This window comes from Bos grunniens, chromosome 16 (assembly GCF_055505025.1).
Source record: "Bos grunniens cultivar Pamir isolate PY7600 chromosome 16, Bosgru_T2T1.0, whole genome shotgun sequence".
Classification (NCBI taxonomy): Eukaryota; Metazoa; Chordata; class Mammalia; order Artiodactyla; family Bovidae; genus Bos; species Bos grunniens.
This window is the reverse complement of record NC_141180.1, coordinates 63,214,267-63,221,501: the sequence shown is the minus strand read 5'-3', so window position 1 is coordinate 63,221,501 and position 7,235 is coordinate 63,214,267.

The window sequence follows — 7,235 nt, the reverse complement described above, 5'->3', positions numbered from 1 at the left end:
GAACTCAGCTCAATACTATTTAATAACCTAAATGGGAAAATAATTTGAAAAAAGAATAGATACACATATAACTGAATCACTTTGCTGTATACCTGAAACTAACACAACATTGTTAGTCAACTATACTCCAATATAAAATAAAATTACAAAAGAAATACTTTAAGAGGCTAGCACTCAAGATTAGAAGTTCCACTTCTTTTTTTCAATGATTCTAGAGTATATCTAGTTCTTAGAAATCTACTTAAAATAACTTCAAAAGATGTATCCATAAATCATAATGTCAACTAGTTATATTGCACTCAGTGCTGATCATGTCCATTAAATACACATTTATACTGTGCTGCTGTAAAATGAAAGCCAGAATATGGGAGTTGAGCTAGTACTGGTCTAGTTTGTCCATGGTAGGAGAAGTGAAGAGCTGGCTTTCCTTGATTCCAAAAGGAAGACACACCTCTCTGGTGGCTATTATTTTCCTCTCTTGCTGTTTCTCAAGGCAAGACTGGAAACAGCTTTCAATTCCAGCTTTTTGACTGTTAAAGGATTTTGGCAGGTTTCCCCACCCCTCTCTTTTTTAATGTTAAGCAATTAATTAGTATTAATTAGAATCAATACCTTACTGGAGACTATTATTTTTGCATTGTCATAAAGGTCTAGGGTTATAAGGAACTAGTTTTTTCTTACATATTTTTATTGATTTCTTTCTTAGGTGACAAATTTAGTATGAAATTCTAAGCTATTTTAGTTTTAAATTTCTCAGGGTACTTTTAGTACAATTTTGGCCTATGTACAGGTCTCCATTTAAAACTATAGGTTTTCTCTATCAGATGCATAAGTTGTGACAACCTACTGGATAGCTCAGGAAACGCTACTCAATGCTCTGTGGTGACCTACAGGGGAAGGAAATCCAAGGAAGAGGGCATATATGCATACATACATGCGGCTGATTCACTTTGATGTACAGCAGAAACTAACATAGCATTGTAAAGCAACTATATTCCAATAAAAATAAAAAATAAAACTATAGGTTTTCTATAGCTACATGTGCCCTCATCAAGCAAGAAGAGTTTACGCTTTTGTTCCAAGTCTGAAATACTGTATTTTTACATGTCTTAGAGCACTGTCCTTGTTCTTGTCCTAGTATCAGTTCAGTTCAATCACTCAGTCGTGTCCGACTCTTTGTGACCCCATGAACTGCAGCACACCAGGCCTCCCTGTCCATCACCAACTCCCGGAGTCTACCCAAACCCATGTCCATCGAGTCGGTGATGCCATCCAACCATCTCATCCTCTGTCATCCCCTTTTCCTGCCCTCAATCCTTCCTAGCATCAGGGGCTTTTCAAATGAGTCAGCTCTCCGCATCAGGTGGCCAAAGTATTGGAGTTTCAGCTTTAACATCAGTCCCTCCAATGAACACCCAGGAATGATCTCCTTCAGAATGGACTGGTTGGATCTCCTTGCAGTCCAAGGGACTCTCAAGAGTCTTCTCCAATACCACAGTTCAAAAGCATCAATTCTTTGGCTCTCAGCTTTCTTTACAGTCCAACTCTCACATCCATACATGACCACTGTCCTAGTATGGCTCCTTGTTATTTTCAGACTACTTCTAATATTTCTATTAGACTGTAGTTTCTTGTAGGCAGGAACATTGTTTCATTACATTATGCACTGCAACACTAAACAGAAGATCTGAACTTCCTAGCAGTATCAACAAAATGTAGAATGGAATGAATTATTTCACCAAAATAATCTATTACTTTTATGCATAGAGGCTGCATAGAAGAAGAGATTTTATGATCTTTACTAAGTTGCAAATCTCTAAATCCAAACAAAAATATGTATTTGTTTGTACATACCTTATGATTCTACATGGAAAACATATTCATTCATTGTAAATGAAATCTTGTAGAAATCTGTGCTAACCAATGTCTAGGAAAATGATACATGGCAGTGCTCTATCACAAGGTACAGACTGCATTTGACTCTATTACCTGGGATTAAATGTTCCATAATATATATCATATCTATCATTCAGGAATTTGTCATATTATTATGTAAATATATTGATTCTTATATTTAAATAAACCAATGAATAAGATTCTGAATGGAAGATGAAGAGAAAAATAAAACATAACTTTTTCAGTAGATTTTGTGCCAAGAGATCTTTTCTGATCCCAGATATACAAGTGCAGAGAACCAAATGTGCTATTTTCTTGCAAAGAAAGAGCTAACTGAAATTCTTCACCACTTGTTAAAAAGAACAAGCAGCAGGTCAAGGAGACCTCTCCATAACAGGCAACCAAATACAAGTCAGGGATGCAATTAAGAGCGTTGAAATTTCAAGGGAACTGTGTGTATCTTAAATAAACAAATCAATAAACTGTACTTATTCTCTGAGTTTGGAATGGTTCTAACGGAGATAAAATGATCTAAGATACCTAATTGCTTAACTATATGTTTTAAATCATTTTATTTCTCTAGTTCAAACTGCACTACAGCTCTATATAAAATCTTTGTAGTATTTTTATAACAGAAAGCTCAGTACATACTGTATTAACTAGTGAACTATCAATAATATTGAGTTTAACTTAGACTGGAAGCCTCACAGATTATGAAAATCATGCTTGCACTTTAAGGATTTTACTCTAAATAAACTAAATAATTAGCATTTATACCATCTTTAGTCCATAAATGACCTACACTCTCAAAGTACAGATTTTACAATAATTTTCTCAGATGCAATTCAATAGTATCCTAGATATTTAAAAGTATGCCTGGTAGTGCTTCTGGAATTTGCCTGTTTTGGGTTTTATTGTTTGTAATTATGTTTGGTACTTAATCATATATTTGTTAGATATTCTTGTTAAAGGAGATACTTTTCTGTTAAATGCCACGTTAAACATGAAAAAGAACCTGTGTAATAAAAAATACAGATATAAGGCAATCTTTTCAAAAATTTACATTTTTAAATTAAAAAGTGAAAAGCTTACTTACCATCACTATAAATACATAAGGCATAGTTAACCTCTTGTAATTTTATCTAACAGTCCCTTCTTAACTTCATATTGATTTCCTAAAGAGCACAGGAAAATGGAGGCTTGAATAAAAAAAACCTATTGAGTTCCAGTAATAGTGAAATTGAAACAAATATATCCACTAGTGTGAATTCCTTTGTAAGGAAATTTGGATTAAAGTCCAGAAAGATTTAGATTGTTAAAACATCAATAAAATAGACATATAAAGTCAGGTGAAAAAGTGTCTCTGATTAAAACATTGTTGTTGTTGTTATTCAATTGCCAAGTCATGTCTGACTGCAACCTTGTGAACAGCAGCATGCCAAGATTCCCTGTCCTTCGGTATCTCCTTGAGTTTGCTCAACCCATGACTATGGCTCAGATCAAGAACTTCTTATTGCCAAATTCAGACTTAAATTGAAGAAAGTGGGGAAACCCACTAGACCATTCAGGTATGATCTAAATCAAATCCCTTATGATTATACAGTGGAAGTGAGAAATAGATTTAAGGGACTATTTCTGATAGACACAGTGCCTGATGAACTATGGATGGAGGTTCGTGACACTGTACAGAAAACAGGGATCAAGATCATCCCCAAGAAAAATAAATGCAAAAAGGCAAAATGGCTGTGTGAGGAAGGCTTACAAATAGGTGTGAAAAGAAGAGAAGTAAAAAGCAAAGGAGAAAAGGAAAGATATAAGCATCTGAATGGAGAGTTCCAAAGAATAGCAAGAAGAGATAAGAAAGCCTTCCTCAGCAATCAATGAAAAGAAATAGAGGAAAACAATAGAATGCGAAAGACTAGAGATTTCTTCAAGAAAATTAGAGACACCAAGGGAACATTTCATGCAAAGATGGGCTCAATAAAGGACAGAAATGATATGGACCTAAGAAAAGCAGAAGATATTAAGAAGAGGTGGCAAGAATACACAGAAGAACTGTACAAAGAAGATCTTCATGACCCAGATAATCATGATGGTGTGATCACTCACCTAGAGCCAGAATCCTGGAATGTGAAGTCAAGTGGGCCTTAGGAAGCATCACTACGAAGAAAGCTAGTGGAGGTGATGGAATTCCAGTTGAGCTATTTCAAAACCTGAAAGATGATGCTGTGAAAGTGCTGCACTCAATATACCAGCAAATTTGGAAAACTCAGCAGTGGCCACAGGACAGGAAAAGGTCAGTTTCCAATCCCAAAAAGGCAATGCTAAATAATACTCAAACTACCACACAATTGCACTCATCTCACAGGCTAGTAAAGTAATGCTTAAAATTCTCCAAGCCAGGCTTCAGCAATACGTGAACCGTGGACTTCCAGATGTTCAAGCTGGTTTTAGAAAAGGCAGAGGACCCAGAGATCAACACTCAGAAAACTAAGATCATGGCATCTGGTCCCATCACTTCATGGCCAATAGATGGGGAAACAGTGGAAACAGTGGCTGACTTTATTTTGGGGGGCTCCAAAATCACTGCAGTTGGTGATTGCAGCCATGAAATTAAAAGAAGCTTACTCCTTGGAAGGAAAGTTATGACCAACCTAGACAGCATGTTAAAAAGCAGAGACATTACTTTGTCAACCAAGGTCCATCTAGTCAAGGCTATGGTTTTTCCAGTAGTCATGTATAGATGCGAGAGTTGGACTATAAAGAAAGCTGAGTGTCAAAAAATTGATGCTTTTGAACTGTGGTGTTGGAGAAGACTCCCTTGGTGTTGGAGAAGAGTCCCTTGGACCGCAGAGGATCCAACCAGTCCATCGTAAAGGAGATCAGTCCTCATGTTCATTGGAAGGATTGATGTTGAAGCTGAAACTCCAATACTTTGGCCACCTGATACAAAGAGCTGACTCATTTGAAAAGACCCTGATGCTGGGAAAGATTGAGGGCAGGAGGAGAAGGAGATGACAGAGGATGAGATGGTTGGATGGCATCACAGACTCAATGGGCATGAATTTGGGTGGACTCTGGGAGTTGGTGATGGACAGGGAGGCCTGGCGTGCTGTGGTTCATGGTGTTGCAAAAGTCGGACACAACTGAGCGACTGAACTAAACTGATGTTAACATTTAAAATATATAATGCTGATAAAACTGGAGTAATACTTAAATTATACTTTCTCATCGTACAGTAGATATTATCTATGTAATATATGTGTGCCCAGATGTTTTTTATACTTTATATTATAGCAATTTTCCATCACATAGAAGGAAGAGAAAATAATATAGTTAATGCTCTGCTGCTGCTAAGTCGTTCAGTTGTGTCTGACTCTGTGCGACTCCATAGATGGCAGCCCACCAGGCTCTGCCATCCCTGGGATTCTCCAGGCAAGAACACTGGAGTGGGTTGCCATTTCCTTCTCCAATGCATGAAAGTAAAAAGTGAAAGTGAAGTCGCTCAGTTGTGTCTGACTCTTAGCAACCCCATGGACTGCAGCCTACCAGGCTCCTCCGTCCATGGGATTTTCCAGGCAAGAGTACTGGAGTGGGGTGCCATTGCCTTCTCCATAGTTAATGCTCATATACCTATAATCTAGATTGGGCAACAGTGATAGTTTATTACACTTATTCCTCTATATTTTTTGAAATATTTTTAAACATATTACATATACTACATCATTTCATTCCTAAATATTTTAATGTATAACTCAAAAAACATTATTCTACATGGCCAAACTATAATTTTTACTACCAACAAGATTAAAAATAGTCCCTTACTATCATAAATATCCAATTAAAATTCAAATTTCCCAAACTGCCCTAATAGTCTTTTACAGCTGTTTTGTTCCAGTCGTGATCAAATTAAGACCAGAAATTTAATGCACAGTAATTTTTATATCTCTTAAATTTTAAAGATCGCTTTTCTCCACTTCCAGTTCTCACTCTAGAAAGCTGGCAAGTTGTCCTTTAGAAGGTACCAATTCTGGATTCATCAGGTAGTTTACTCATGTTATCATTTAATAAGTTCATTTTTGCATTTTGTATATGGAGAATTTAATGTGTATTTTTTAGAAAGTATGTAGATCTATGAGATGAATCAGATTCAGGTTAAATATGATGGAACGGTTACTTTATAGCTGGCAGTGGAAGTCAGAAGGGTGATAAATTTAGGTGAGGAGGGATTAGTGAAATTGGGAGGAGGGGCAGATTCTGTGGTAGAGACAGTGGTCTGTTTTGTTTCTAGATGTTAGTTATACATGACTGTCCAGAACTGGGAACATTAATTAAGCTGTGAACTTTTAATTTTAAAATGTTCATTTTAAACTTAATTGTTTTAGGAAGAAAAAAGAATATCACATGTGCTCCTAATCTACAGCATCGTGTCATTATGTACATAATGCTCAGTTATCCTAATAGTTTTCCTAAAATGATAATACTAGAGCTGTGACAACCTTAACTTTCCCTTACATAATTGTTTCCCTTATGGACAGGCAGCTATTTGTGGAATGATGTTTCGGTGCCCTGAAAATATCAAGTTTACCGTTAGTCTTACATCGAATAATTTTAGTAACCACTCATGTTCCTTGCCTAAATCTATTAATCAATTTCTTTATTCATTAACTGTAACAAAACAGTGTTTATTCTCCTATAGTTTCTAAAGTTTGCTGCTGCTAAGTCACTTCAGTCGTGTCTGACTCTGTGCGACCCCATAGACGGCAGCCCACCAGGCTCCCCCGTCCCTGGGATTCTCCAGGCAAGAACACTGGAGTGGGTTGCCATTTCCTGCTCCAAAGCATGAAAGTGAAAAGTGAAAGTGAAGTCGCTCAGTCGTGTCTGACTCTTAGGGACCCCATGGACTGCAGCCTACCAGGCTCCTCCATCCATGGGATTTTCCAGGCAAGAGCACTGGAGTAGGGTGCCACTGCCTTCTAAAGTTTATACACAAATAAAAAGCAAATACAAGCCACTGCCCGTATGCTTCAATATATAGAAAGATGTGCCTTATACATATGCATATGTACACATACAAGTGCATGTTTTAACTCCCCCCTTGTAAAAACCCATTATACTATAAATTTCATATTACATGTTTATGCAATATGACTTATGAAAATCCCACCACGTGTGTTAGTATATACAATTCAATACATCATTTTTTTAATTAATCCACAACAGTATACATATACACTCATTTATTCAGCCATTATTTTTCCCATTTTATGTTCCTACCAAGAATTTTGCAATTTATGTCCTTTATACACACACACATATACACATACACACATTCTTAA